Consider the following 14,653-nt stretch of genomic DNA (forward strand, 5'->3'; position numbering starts at 1 on the left):
TCTAAAATAGATCTATAAAAAAATGTGGCCGACTTAGTGAACTACTTGGTCAATTTTCTATGTTTCTAACATAAATCTAGAGTGCCTCTTGGTGGCTGGAAAAAAGACTAAGTAAGATATATATGTAATATTTTTGTATTTACCGGCTTTAAAAAAAAAAAATGGAATTATATCCTCCATTTGTATTTTTTACTCTTAACTAAAAAGATAAAAATTCCTAAAGTTGTCACCAGATGTCAGTATTGTAGAGTTATGGAAACATGAGAACATGGGAGGGCATTTATGTGTGTGTTATATATTACAACTTTTAAGGTATGCACTATTACTTTAAGCTCAAAGTACTCTCTGACTTCATATACTGATCAGTTTCAGCAGATTTTACGGTAAGTCTTCTTTATTCTTTTGAGATAGATCTTTTCCCACAGAATAATCCAAATGCAGTTCAGTTCTTTGAGATGTTTGTTAGATTAAATTGAACCCAGCTACTTGTGATTTCTTGTGAGTTTTCTGTTGTGATGATAAAAGCTAGGGATGAGCAAAGTGATTGGAGGTGGAATCTTTCAATTTTGCTCAAGCAGCTACTAAGGCAAATTTTGTCTGAAAAAACTACCCTTTTTTTAATTGAGACTTTTTTTCTAGTTAGTTTTGGACCTTTTTAGTGTTCTTTAAAACCACTTTACCACTAGAGCATTTTGCTGTCTTACGTCTGGGCCACTTTTTGCGATTCGGCGCTGTGCGACTTTAACTGACAATTGCGCGGTCGTGCGACGCCATACCCAAACGAAATTCACGTCCTTTTTTTCCCACAAACAGAGCTTTCTTTTGGTGGTATTTGATCACCTGTGCGATTTTTACTTTTTGCGCTATAAACAAAAAAAGAGCGTTTATTTTGAAAAAATAACAATATTTTTAACATTTTTTTATATGAAATTCCCCCCCAAAAAAATGTAAAAACCAATTTTTTTTTTAATTTTTGGCCAATTTGTTTTCTGCTACCCATGTTTGGTAAAAAAAATCACAATAAGCGTATTTTGATTGGTTTGCGCAAAAATTATTGCATTTACTAACAAAGGGAAAGATTTCTGTCATTTTTGGTGTTTTTTTTTTAATGTGTAATGGCGGCGATCTGCGATTTTTTTTGCAGGACTGCGACATTGCGGCGGACAGATCGGACCCTTGACTGACATTTTTGACACTTTTGGGGGTACCAGTGACCACAGTAATCAGTGCTATATATATGCACTGTTACTGTAAAAATTACACTGGCAGGGAAGGGGTTAATTTTATTGGAGAGGGAGGGGTTAATGTATGCCTGGTGCTTACTAACGTGTGGGGGGGGGGGGGAGGTGACTGAGTGACACAGGGACAGATTGAGGGTTCAGCTATGCTGAACCCTGAAATCTGACCCTGCCTGTCACTTAGGAGATCCGCCCGCTCTGTTTACACAGGCGGGCGGATCTCCAAACTAGATTCCCCGACGATCGGGGAAGAGCAGCGGCGATCGCCGCCGCTCCTCCCCTGGCCCGACTCCCGCTGTGACTGAAAATATGAAGTCCATGCATGTCGCGCAGAGGTCGCCCCAGCAAGTCGTGTCGCCCCTGTCTGAATGGGCTCTAAATCAGTTTGTTTCCCCTTTTTTGATCTAGATTTGTAAACTGCCACTTTACATTTTACATTTTTTTTTTTTTGCCGTCTGTTTTGTTTTGTCTGTAAAAAAAAAAAATAATAATAAAAAAATGAGGTTAATGATAAATTATAATAATTTTTTATTATTTTTTTATATAAGAAGTCTAAAATAGTTGAAATTAGCCAATTTAAAGCCCATTGCAGCATTAAGAAAATCCTAATCTCTCCTTCTCCATTGACTCCAATGCATTTTACCAAAATGACAAAATTTTACCAAAATCTCTAATGTCCAATAGTTTGAGGGGAAAAACGGAATTTTTGTAAAATCTTACCTGTAAAATTCCTTTCTCTGAGTCCTCCGACAGTCGCCGCCTCTTCATATTCGTCACATATGGGGTATTAGACTTTGCTCCGAAGGAGTAGCTAGGCAACAGAATATGTTAACATTAAAGCTTTTAACATATCCCACCCTCAAGGGGTGGTCCCCTCAGTCAATACCCTCCTACTTCCTGCAACCATATCTCAGTTTTAGTGGAATAGCAGTAGAGTATACAACCAAACCCCAAAAGAGGGGCGGGGGCGGCGACTGTCGGAGGACTCAGAGAAAGGAATTTTACAGGTAAGATTTTACAAAAATTCCGTTTTCTCTTACGTCCTCCGACAGTCGCCGCCTCTTCATATTCGTCACATATGGGGACGTCCCAAAGCAGTGCAAACATGAGGGGTGGGAAACGCATCCGCGCCGAAAGGCAACGCAGTCTCCGCATCAAAGAAAGGAACCTTACCAAAGGAAGGAAACCAGCTGGGCAACAGAAAAAAACAAGTGCTCAACAGGAGCAACAACCCAGGAAAAGACAAAAAACCAGGGGATACAAAACTTATCCCAACAGCCAGAGGTCCCCAACGAGGGACCCTAGGGAATTGCCGCACTAAGAACCTTGCGGCCAAAGGAAGCATCCGCCGATGCCTGAACATCTACTTTGTAGAATCTTGTGAAAGTGTGCACGGTCGACCAGGTCGCCGCCTTACACACCTGGGCTACAGAAGCCCCATGACGACAGGCCCAAGACGTACTCAAAGATCTAGTAGAGTGCGCCTTCACAGGCACAGGGGGAACCTTCCCCTGCAAAGCATAGGCCTGTTCAATGGTCTGCCTGATCCATTTGGCGATGGTAGAGGCCGAAGCCGCCATGCCCTTCCGAGGACCCTCTGGAAGAACAAACAAAGAGTCCGTCTTTCGAAAAGACTCAGTCGATTTAAGGTAAACCCTTATCGCCCGAACAACATCCAGAGAATGCAAACTCACCTCCTTTGGATGTTTAGGCTTCGCGCACAGCGAAGGTAAGACAATATCCTCATTAAGATGGAATTCCGAAACTCGTTTCGGAAGAAAAGAAGGATTAGGTCGCAAGACCACCTTATCCAAATGAACAACCAGGTACGGAGACTTGCAGGACAAAGCTGCCAGCTCCGACACTCTGCGAGCCGAAGTGATCGCCACCAAAAAGGCGACCTTTTTGGACAACATAGACAATGAGATCTCCCTCAACTGTTCAAAAGGAGCACGTTGCAACACAGACAGAACGAGATTCAAGTCCCAAGGGGGCAAAGGATCCCTCCTAGGAGGAACCAGATGCCGCACACCCTGAACAAAAGTGCCAACCAAGGAGTTGGAAGCCACGGGACGTTGAAACAGAACGGCCAGTGCAGACACCTGACCCTTTATCGTAGCCAGCGCCAAACGCTGATCAACACCCGTTTGAAGGAAAGACAGCACACGGGAAACCGAGTACGTGCGGGGTGAAAACCCCCTGGACTCACACCAGGCAAAATAGGCCTTCCAAGTACGGTAATAAACCTTCCCCGAGGAAGACTTCCTCGCGTTGATCAAAGTATGAACGACCTCAGGAGAGAGACCCTTCTCCTTCAGGACCTCGGTCTCAACAGCCAGGCCGTCAAAGCCAGTGACTGTAAAGCAGGATGGTATATCGGTCCTTGAGACAGTAGATCGTCTCGAAGAGGCAGACGCCACGGGGCGTCGACCGCCAGATTCACGAGGTCTGCGTACCAGGACCGGCGAGGCCAGTCCGGTGCCACAAGAATCACCGTGCTGCGTTCCGAGTGTAACCTGCGAAGGAACCTGGACAGCAACTGAATCGGTGGAAATGCGTACATCAGCCTGTACTGATGCCACGGGGCCACTAACGCGTCCGACGCGTCTGCCCGAGGGTCGCGCGTCCTTGCCACGAACCTTTTCACCTTGTTGTTGAGACGAGACGCGAACAGGTCCACATCTGGAAGACCCCACTTCACGCACAACATCTGGAAGACAGCCGGGTGGAGAGACCATTCCCCCTGATCCAGGGTCTGGCGACTCAGATAGTCCGCCTGCCAGTTCTCCACCCCCGGAATGTGAACCGCCGTTATCGCCGGGACATGAGTCTCGGCCCAAGACAGAATGTCGGCCACTTCTCGAGCCGCTCGGGCACTCCTGGTGCCCCCTTGGTGGTTGATGTAGGCCACCGCCGTGGCATTGTCCGTCTGCACCCGAACCGGGCAGCCCTGCAGCCGGTCCGTCCAGCGATGAAGACAGAGACTTATCGCACGCAATTCCAGAATGTTGATCGGAAGGGAAGACTCCCCCTCCGACCAAGTTCCCTGGGCGGACAGAACGCCCAGAACACCACCCCAGCCCGACAGGCTGGCATCCGTGGTGATCACCGTCCACGAGACAGGACGAAACGACTTGCCCCCGGACACCAACGGGGACTGGAGCCACCACAGAAGGTTTCTTCTGGTGCGATGACTCAACGAGATTTGAAGATCCAGAGATTGAGGTCGCCCGTCCCACCTGGACAGGATCTCCGCTTGGAGACCCCGCGTGTGAAACTGGGCAAAGGGAATCGCCTCGAAGGCCGAGACCATCAATCCCAGACATCTCATGCACGTCCGCAGAGACGAGTGCGGAACGTCCCTGAGGGACCTGACTTCCTCCTGAAGAGTTCTGAGTTTGTCTTCCGGCAGGAAGACCTTCGCCTGCACCGAGTCCAGAATCATTCCCAGGTAGGGAAGACGAACCGACGGACTCAGTGTCGACTTTGGAAAATTTATCGTCCAACCAAACTCCTGCAGAGTATCACGTACCTGGTGCTAGAGGCCAATGGAGAGAGAGGGCTTCCCTTGCGGCTAAGTTCCAGACCCCCCTGAGGATGAGAACAGGAGAGGTAAGGCCCAAAGTAGCACGGGTCGCCTGCTGGATTGTGTGCAGGAGGATCCAGAGTACAGCTGGAGTGCTGGAGTGGAATCAGCAGACAGGTGGTGCCCGTGAGGTGTTTACAGGACTTGGATAATGCTGAGACTGGAACGTGGTCGGGTGGATAGCCAAGATCAGGAGCCAGGTGGATATCTGAGCAAGCGTGGTCAGGTGGATAGCCGAGATCAGGAGCCAGGTGGATATCAGAGCAAGCGTGGTCAGGTGGATAGCCGAGGTCAAACACAGGAAGCAATCAGGAGACAGGTCAAGGACAAGCCGGGTTGGTAACAGGAGACAGGAACTGGAATATCACAGGGATAACACACTGGAGGAGCTGAAGATCAACCAGCAACTAAAATCACTGGCAGGTTTCCTTAAATAGGCCCAGGTAAATTGCTGGTAGTGCTGCTGGGACCTAAAGTCCTTCTCCTGCCAAAGTGCTGATAGCGCTGCTGGGTCCTAGAGCCCTTCTCCTGGTGTTTGTGCCCTGACAGTGCCCCCCCCTGACGGGCAGCCTCCGGATGCCTATTTGAGAAATTTTCTCTGGGTATTTGTCCTTAAACTCTTGGAGGAGTCTGGGGGCATGTACATTGGCTTCGGGTTCCCATGAGCTTTCTTCGGGTGGATACCCTTTCCATTTAATTAAGAATTGGGTTTGTCTCCCTCTCTTCCTGCAGTCCAGGATTGCTTCCACCTCGAATTCTGTGTCCTCACCAATCGTCACTGGCGGTGGAGGTGGCTCCACTCTCCCTGGAAATGGATCTGGAACAGTTGGTTTAAGCAAGGAGGTGTGAAAAACCGGATGGATCCTATATGAGTCAGGCAAAGATAGTTCGTAAGCCACTGGGTTAATTTCCCGTTTGATCTGAAAAGGCCCAATATACCTTGGCCCTAGCTTCCGTGAAGGGCAGGCCAATTTCAGGTTGGCAGTAGACAGCCACACTTTGTCCCCAACCTTGAAGGAAGGATTTCCCCTCCGTTTCCGATCAAAGTGTTTTTTGTAATCCACTTGGGCTTTCTGTATGGACTCCCGGAGGACCTGATAATTGTTTTGAATGAAAACAAGTCTGTCCTGCAAGGTAGGTACAGAAGTTTCAGGCATAATTTCAGGCAGGGCAGCAGGGTGGAATCCATAATTAGCCCAGAATGGGGACTGATTTGTAGCTGAATGGACAGAGTTATTATAGGCAAATTCCGCCAGCGGAAGCAGGGATGCCCAGTCATCTTGGGAAAAAGCTGAAAAGCAGCGGAGGTATTGCTCGAGGGTTTGGTTAGTACGCTCCGTTTGCCCATTACTTTGGGGATGGTAGGCAGATGATAAGCAGAGTTCCACTTCCAAGGCTTTACAAAGGGCTCTCCAAAACCTAGCGGTGAATTGCACCCCCCGATCCGAAACAATGTTCTTTGGTAGTCCATGAAGTCTTATGATCTCCTTGATAAACATGTGAGCGGTTTCCGCTGCAGAGGGAGTACCAATCATTGGTATGAAGTGGGCCATTTTTGATAATCGGTCTACCACAACAAGGATGGTCGTGAATCTTTCAGAGGGAGGAAGATCAACAATAAAATCCATAGAAATCATTTCCCAGGGGCGATTAGGGATAGGCAAGGGTCTTAATAACCCCCAGGCTTTGACTTTGTCACTTTTGCTACGTAGACATATGGTGCATGACTTGACGTAGGATCTACAGTCCCGACTGAGGTTAGGCCACCAAAAGGACCGCTGAATGAGCTCGTTAGTTTTACGGGCCCCAAAGTGCCCTGCAAGTCGGTGGTCGTGGAATGCCCTGAGAACCAGAGACCTAGCTTCTTGAGGTACAAAGATTTTGTCCTGGTGCCAAAGTAATCCACCCTGCCTCCTTAACGAGTCATGTTCGGATTCGGGGCACGATACAGAAGCTTGTTCAATGGATGCCTTTAGGTTAGGTTGAATCAGCAAAAGATTTTGGGCAGATAAGATAGTGCTTGGAGGAGCACATTCAGCAGATTCGGGGAACATCCTGGACAGGGCATCGGCTTTCCCATTTTTGGAACCTGGGCGGTATGTCAAGTGGAAATTAAATCTCGAAAAGAATAAGGCCCACCTGGCTTGTCGAGGTCTTAGGCGTTTTGCAGATCTTAAATATTCCAAATTTTTGTAATCTGTGAAGATCATAATTGGATGGTTAGCGCCCTCCAGGAGGTACCTCCATTCTTCGAGATCGACTTTAATTGCCAGGAGTTCTCTGTCACCCACGTCATAGTTTCTTTCGGCCTGATTCAGCTTCCTGGAGCAATAGGCTACTGGGTGGAGCAGGGCCTTTGGGCCCTGACGCTGCGAGAGCACGGCTCCCGTAGCTACTTCGGATGCGTCCACCTCAAGGACAAAGGGAAGAGCTGGGTCAGGGTGTTGCAACACTGGAGCAGAGGTGAAGAGAGCCTTCAGTTTTTCGAAAGCCGCTTGAGAATCTTGGTTCCAGGAGAAGCGTGAGTGCAGGCGAGTGAGCTGGGTGATCGGGGCAATAATAGTTGAGAAGTTCCGAATAAATTTCCTATAAAAATTAGCGAAGCCCACAAACCTCTGGACCCCTTTCTTGTCAGAAGGTGCAGGCCACTCCAAGATTGCTGATACCTTCTGAGGATCCATGGAAATCCCTTTCGTGGAGATTATGAGTCCTAAGAACTGGATAGATTGTTTCTCGAACTCACACTTTTCTGCTTTAGCATATAAGCCATGGGTTCTTAAGGTCTTTAACACTTTTCTGACGTGCTCTCGATGGAGTTCAAGCGAGGCTGAGAAAATTAGTATGTCGTCCAGATAGACGATTAAGAACAGGTCAAGGTATTCTCTGAAAATATCATTCACAAAATGTTGGAATGTGGCGGGGGCATTACATAGCCCGAAGGGCATCACAAGGTACTCAAAGTGACCAAAGCGTGTTCGGAAGGCGGTCTTCCACTCATCACCTTCCCTAATGCGAACCAGGTTATAGGCCCCCCGCAAGTCCAACTTGGTGAAAACCTGGGCTGTTCGGAATCTTTGGAATAACTCAGGGACGAGAGGGAGTGGGTATCTGTTCTTGATAGTAATTTTATTAAGGTCCCTATAGTCAATGCATGGTCTGAGAGAACGATCCTTCTTCTCGACGAAGAAAATGCCAGCTCCAGCAGGTGACGATGAAGGGCGGATGAATCCTTTGGCAAGGTTTTCATCTATATATTGTCGGAGGGCCTCCAGCTCCACTTCGGATAACGGAAAGATGCGCCCAAAGGGGACTTCAGCTCCAGGTAGCAACTCAATTGGGCAGTCGTAGGACCGATGTGGGGGCAAGGCATCGGCACCTTTTTTGTCAAACACATCAAGGAAGTCAAGGTAGGCTGAAGGAACAGCATGACAGGGATCCGGTGTAGGTTGAACGGAGAGACACACTGAAGAGTTGACAGGCGTGGGGACGCCACAGTGTTGCTGACAATAGGAAGATGAGAAGATGATTTCTCCCTTGGGCCAGTCAATTTGCGGGTTGTGGGCCCGTAGCCAGGGTATCCCTAGGATGGCTGGGAAAATAGGAGACCTGATGACATCAAAGCGGAGGAATTCCCGATGGCCTGCTTCTGTTGTGGCAAGGACAGGGATAGTCTCCTGAGTGACTGGTCCAAAGCTAGGAGCAGTGCCATCTGCTAAATGTACATCAAGTCTTTGTTCCTTCAGTTTCAGGGGTATGCACAAGTTCTTGGCTAGGTTGATATCCAGGAAGCAACTACAGGCTCCAGAGTCAATGATCGCCTGCAGCTTTACTTCCTTTCCATCCACCTGCAGAGAGATGGGGAGAATTAAATGAGTGGATATAGTCCCAGACAACTGAAGGTAAGAGGGGCGTGGAAGGCTGGACTTCCTTGGGCGAACAGGACAACTGCGAAGGAAGTGGCCCGAAGTCCCACAGTAGAGACACAAGTTATCCTGTCGTCTGCGTGCTCTCTCTTCAGGGGTTAAAGCAGGGCGGAGTAGGCCAGTTTGCATGGATTCCCCATCTGACATATTCATGGACTGGGGAATAGAGGCTGGGAGTGTTGGTCCTGGGACCTTTGGCATTATCCATGTGGGTCGAAGGGTCTGAGTGCGTTCGGACCTTCGCTCCCGCAGCCGTCGGTCTAGTTGGATAGAGACTTGGATGAGACTCTCTAGTGAGGCGGGAGCCTCAATCCTAGCCAACTCGTCCTTGAGAGACTCAGATAAGCCTTGCCGGAACTGGTATTTTAGGGCGGCATCATTCCACCCAGTATCAGCTGACCACTTGCGAAATTTCACAATGTAATCCTCCACAGGTCGTCTGCCTTGTACAAGAGCATGAAGGGCCGACTCTGCGGTGGCCGTCCATTGTGGATCATCATATAAGGTAGCCATAGCTTCAAAGAAGGTGAAAACTGAATCCAGGACTGAGTTCTTTTGCTCAATGAGATTATGAGCCCAGGACTGTGGCTCATCAGATAAGAGTGAAATGATGAAACCCACCTTGACAGTCTCAAGAGAAAAAGTCCTTGGTTGCAGGGCAAAGTAAAGGTCACAAGCATTTTTGAAAGCTCTGAATTTCCGTCGGTCACCTGAAAAGCGATCGGGAGTGGGAACTCTGGGCTCCGGAGGGGGTAAACCCATAGCAGGTGCGGCTGTAGCAGAACAACTGAGAGGGTGAAGGCGTCCTTCCAGCTGAAAGTAGCCATCTTGTAAGCTCTGGACTGTTTGTGTAAGAACTGTAATCTGCTGACATAGGGCCTCTAATGCGGAAGCACCTCTCTCGGCCTCAGACATCTTGGCTGGTTGATACTATCACGTACCTGGTGCTAGAGGCCAATGGAGAGAGAGGGCTTCCCTTGCGGCTAAGTTCCAGACCCCCCTGAGGATGAGAACAGGAGAGGTCAGGCCCAAAGTAGCACGGGTCGCCTGCTGGATTGTGTGCAGGAGGATCCAGAGTACAGCTGGAGTGCTGGAGTGGAATCAGCAGACAGGTGGCGCCCGTGAGGTGTTTACAGGACTTGGATAATGCTGAGACTGGAACGTGGTCGGGTGGATAGCCAAGATCAGGAGCCAGGTGGATATCAGAGCAAGCGTGGTCAGGTGGATAGCCGAGATCAGGAGCCAGGTGGATATCAGAGCAAGCGTGGTCAGGTGGATAGCCGAGGTCAAACACAGGAAGCAATCAGGAGACAGGTCAAGGACAAGCCGGGTTGGTAACAGGAGACAGGAACTGGAATATCACAGGGATAACACACTGGAGGAGCTGAAGATCAACCAGCAACTAAAATCACTGGCAGGTTTCCTTAAATAGGCCCAGGTAAATTGCTGGTAGTGCTGCTGGGACCTAAAGTCCTTCTCCTGCCAAAGTGCTGATAGCGCTGCTGGGTCCTAGAGCCCTTCTCCTGGTGTTTGTGCCCTGACAAGAGTTTGCATCGTGACAGACAGGTCCTTCTCCAGACCCTGGCTGGTCGCAGACCGAACCAGAATGTCGTCCAGATACCCCAGGACAGAAATGCCCTGGGCCCTCAATAATGCCAGAACCGGTGCAAGCACCTTGGTGAAGACCCGCGGAGCCGAGGCGAGACCAAAAGGCAACGCCACGAACTGGTAGTGATCCTCCGCAATGGCAAATCGAAGGAACCTCTGGTGACCCTCGAAAATGGGGATGTGAAGATACGCATCCTTCAAATCGATGGAGGCCATGAATTCCCCCGGAACCAGGGCAGCCACCACCGACCGCAGGGATTCCATGCGGAACTTGCGAACCCGCACAGAGCGGTTCAGAGCCTGCAAGTCCAGAATTGGACGAACCTTGCCCTCCTTTCTGGGCACGGTGAACAGATTGGAATAAAACCCCCGAAATCTGTCCCGATGAGGCACCGGAACCACCACTCCCTGAGCCCTCAGGTCCCGCACCGCCAGGCGCAGGTCCCGCAAACGCTCTGGAGACAGTTGAAGATTTGAGGGAAAAAATCTGCTCTCCGGCCGAGAGAGAAACTCGATCTTGTAACCAGATCGAACGATCTCCTGAACCCATCTGTCCCGCACACGGGCCAACCAGGGTTGAAGAAAACCGAGCAAGCGTCCCCCCACCCCAAAACTGGGTGAGGGCGCCCCTTCAGGCCGAACTGTTATGGGCTGCAGATCCGGATTGGCCGGACTTCTGTTTTCCAGACCAGGGCTTCTTCTGAGAGCCTTGACCTTTGAACGGCTTGCCCTTGTAGTGCGGCCGAAAGGCACGAAAGGACCCCTGAGGAGGCCGAAAATTAGCATGCTTCTTCCCAGAAGCCCCCTTAGCCTTGGGGAAATGGGGCAAGAGAGTGCTCTTACCCCCGGTGATCCCCTTAATCAACACATCCAAGGACTCCCCAAAAAGGCAAGACCCATCATAAGGCAGATTGGCTAAGGTCTTACGTGAAGATTGGTCCACCGACCAACATTTTAACCAAACCAGGCGGCGAGACAACACCGCCACGCTGTGCTCACGTGCAGCCAATGGAACCAGGTCCAGGTCCGCATCACACAGATACATGACACCCTGGTGGATTTGATCCACCATATACAGGGTCGCCGGCGAGGCCGAGTCGGCCACCAGGACGCGCCTAAGCATCTGCGTCCAACTTGCGATCGCCTGGGCCGCCATGAGAGAAGCAAACAGAGCTTTAAGCATAGAACCCGTAACAGAATAAGTATGACGGGCAAGAGACTCCAATCTCCTATCCGTGGCATCACGGAACACAGGTGAATCCTCTGCAGGAATCGCAGTGGCCTTGTTTAAAACCGCAATTGCGTGATCCACTGGGGGAGGCACACACCACCTTTCATCAGTGGAAGGCGAGAAAGGATAACGCAGCTTGAACCTACTTGGTACAGCAAAAGGTTTGCGCAGATTGCGCCATTGTTCCTTAACAGCGCGCTGAAAATCATCATTGCAGGGAAAAACCTGCGGCGTCCTGCGTTTTCTCTGCGTCCCATAGGCCGCCAAGGCAGTGGGGGGACACACTTCATCCTGCAAACGCAGTGTTTGCTTTATGGAAGCAATCAAATCATCCATGATTGCAAGCTCTTCAGGCGAGCCAGGGGGAGAATTATCAACTCCCTCAACTTCAGCCTCCACCTCGGACCCCACCAGATCTAGGGAGGAGCGGGACCCCGATAAGGAGGCCCCCGCCATGACAACCCCATCACCTTCACCCTCAGAATCAGAGGAAAGAGCAATTCTGGGTCTTTTAGTAGATTGAGCAGCCACCAGCATCTGCACCTGAGCAGCAAGGCCAGCGACAATAGTGGCTAAATCCCCCCCTGGGGGGGAAACAGCGGTCCCCTGGCTTTCCACCAAGGTGGTAGGAAATTTGCCCTCCTGAGAATCCATTGCCCCTGTAATGCCGGACAATAAAGGGTTAACTGCCCCTTTAAGCAAGCGCGGCAAGCGCAGCCCACCGCACCACACTCAAGCACAATGAGACCCCCACAGGGAATATGCAAACTGAACACAGGCAATGGATAGCAAGAACAGAAGGATAAAACCTGAGGAGACCCTCGCCGCTGCTGCTGCCTCGATCGGTGTTCCTGGAAAGAGGAAGTGATGCTGCCAGGGCGCTCTATGAAAGCCTATGGAGGCTACAAGAAAATGGCCGCCATGCATGTAAAACATGCGGCCGGAGCGAGTGTAGGCAAAATGGGGCCGTTTGGCGCCGAAACCGCCGCTCCACAGTGCAGTAATGCACACATGTCATCCATGCATAAGAACACATGTCAGATCGCCGCAGCGATCGCTGTATATGCCCAAACATGCCAAAAAAACATGCCCCACAGCACACAGCTTTTCACACTGACCAGACTGACACACACAGTGTCACACAGCTTCCCCCCCCCCCCTTGCAGCCCACAGCATGCAGCCGAGAGATAGGGAGACAAGCAGTGTGAATAGAGGCAGGTTACACAGTCCCAGACTGACACCCCCCCAGACAGACAGGTCCCCACATAGATACACTTACCTCTCAATGGCGTGGGGGACCCGCACAGGCGAACAAGCCGCTGCACATGAGGCAGGAAGAGTCGCAATTCAAGACGCACAAAAATGGGGGTTAAGAAACCGCACAGCGTCCAGTGAGGTAGCCACCTCACCAATCATCCCTGCACCGAACAGGGATGGGTCGTTCACTGTGCCAGGAGCGTTACCTGGCTGAACGCTCGATGGCAGGCTGGGAAGCCACTGACCCACGACCTGCGACCAGGGGGATCAGCCCGAGACCCAGCCCGCATGATCCTCTTCATCAGAAGAACTAACTAACGCTGACAAAAATAACAGCTAAGTAAGGCCCCTTTCACACATACAGTCCGTTCAGTTCATCAGTTCAGTCACGTCAAATGTATCAGTTTTTCATCAGTTTTTCATCCATTTTTCGTCAGTTGTCATCAGTTTTTCATCCGTTTTTCGTCAGTTGTTATCCGTTTTTCATCCGTTTTTCATCAGTTGTTATCCGTTTTTCATCCTTTTTTCATCCGTTTTTCATCCGTTGTCATCAGTTGACATCAGTTTTTCATCCGTTGTCATCCGTTGTCATCAGTTGACATCCGTTTTTCATCCGTTGTCATCCGTTTTTCGTCCGATCCGTTTTTTTGACGGATGAAAAATAGGGCATTCATCCGTTCAAAAAAACGGACATTGATGGAAGTGGATGAAAACGGATGTTAACTGATGATCATCAGTTGTCATCCGTTTTTACATAGAGATGCATTGATGTCCGTTTTTCATCCGTCAACGGATGGATGAAAAACGGACAAACGGACAGCATGTGTGAAAGGGGCCTTAAGGTAGAGAGAAAACTCAAACAAAATTTCAAAAAGAAGAAAGAGTCTGGGGCAGAAAGCCCCAGCACAGGAAAAGCCAGCCACTCCTGACAAGCTAGACATAAAAACTGAGATATGGTTGCAGGAAGTAGGAGGGTATTGACTGAGGGGACCACCCCTTGAGGGTGGGATATGTTAAAAGCTTTAATGTTAACATATTCTGTTGCCTAGCTACTCCTTCGGAGCAAAGTCTAATACCCCATATGTGACGAATATGAAGAGGCGGCGACTGTCGGAGGACGTAAGAGGAAAAAAACTGTCCATTTCACTCAAACTTATGCTCGTACACACGCAACGATTGTTGGCCGTGAATTTTCGGCCAACGTCCGATCGGCCGATTGTCGGCTTGTTAGTATGATGCTTCCGACAACCGACTGCGACTTTTCGGCCGAATAAAATCTGGTGTGCAGGCTATAAAATTTTTGTTGGCCGTCAACACAGCGGCCGATTTTCCATCAGTCAGTACAGATTTCGGCAGACAAAAATCTGATGAGCAAGACTGGGCATGCTCAGAGAAGAAAAAACACACGGAAAGTAAACCATCACATGACATCACTTCTGAAGTAGATTATTATTGGCCGAGAAAATTTGTGTGCAGTCTAGGCACATTCCAACCAACAAAACACAACTCTGGACAAAAGTCGGACGATCGGTCGGCCGATAATCGTTGCGTGTGTACGAGGCATTAGTCATGGCAAGCAGAAGCATCTGGGAACCCAGGTGTAGTAATCCCATGTTTGAAATTTCTTAGAAATTTAGAAGGTGATAAGTGATTTAGAGCCAGGTCACACATAAGAGATGACAGACATTGCATGTGATTAGGAGCACACTGCTCTGCAAATCCCATGTGATGTCTCTGTGATGCGAATTCAGCCATACAGATTGTATGGCTGAATTTGCATCGCATTCGGACCAAATTTGCACAGGACCCT

General features: G+C 49.6%; 1 protein-coding gene across 1 annotated transcript in view; it reads left to right on the forward strand.

The window, feature by feature from the left end:
- The first annotated feature begins 328 nt into the window (after positions 1-328).
- The window catches only part of LOC309566426 (NXPE family member 1-like), a 55,645-nt gene continuing 41,320 nt past the window's right edge, over positions 329-14,653 (forward strand). Inside the window, exon 1 of the mRNA XM_082271568.1 lies at positions 329-383. The gene's annotated coding sequence lies outside the window, so the exon portion shown is untranslated. The remainder of the gene's footprint in view (positions 384-14,653) is intronic.

Source organism: Pelophylax lessonae (assembly GCF_965119305.1).
Source record: "Pelophylax lessonae genome assembly, chromosome: 11".
Taxonomy (NCBI): domain Eukaryota; kingdom Metazoa; phylum Chordata; class Amphibia; order Anura; family Ranidae; genus Pelophylax; species Pelophylax lessonae.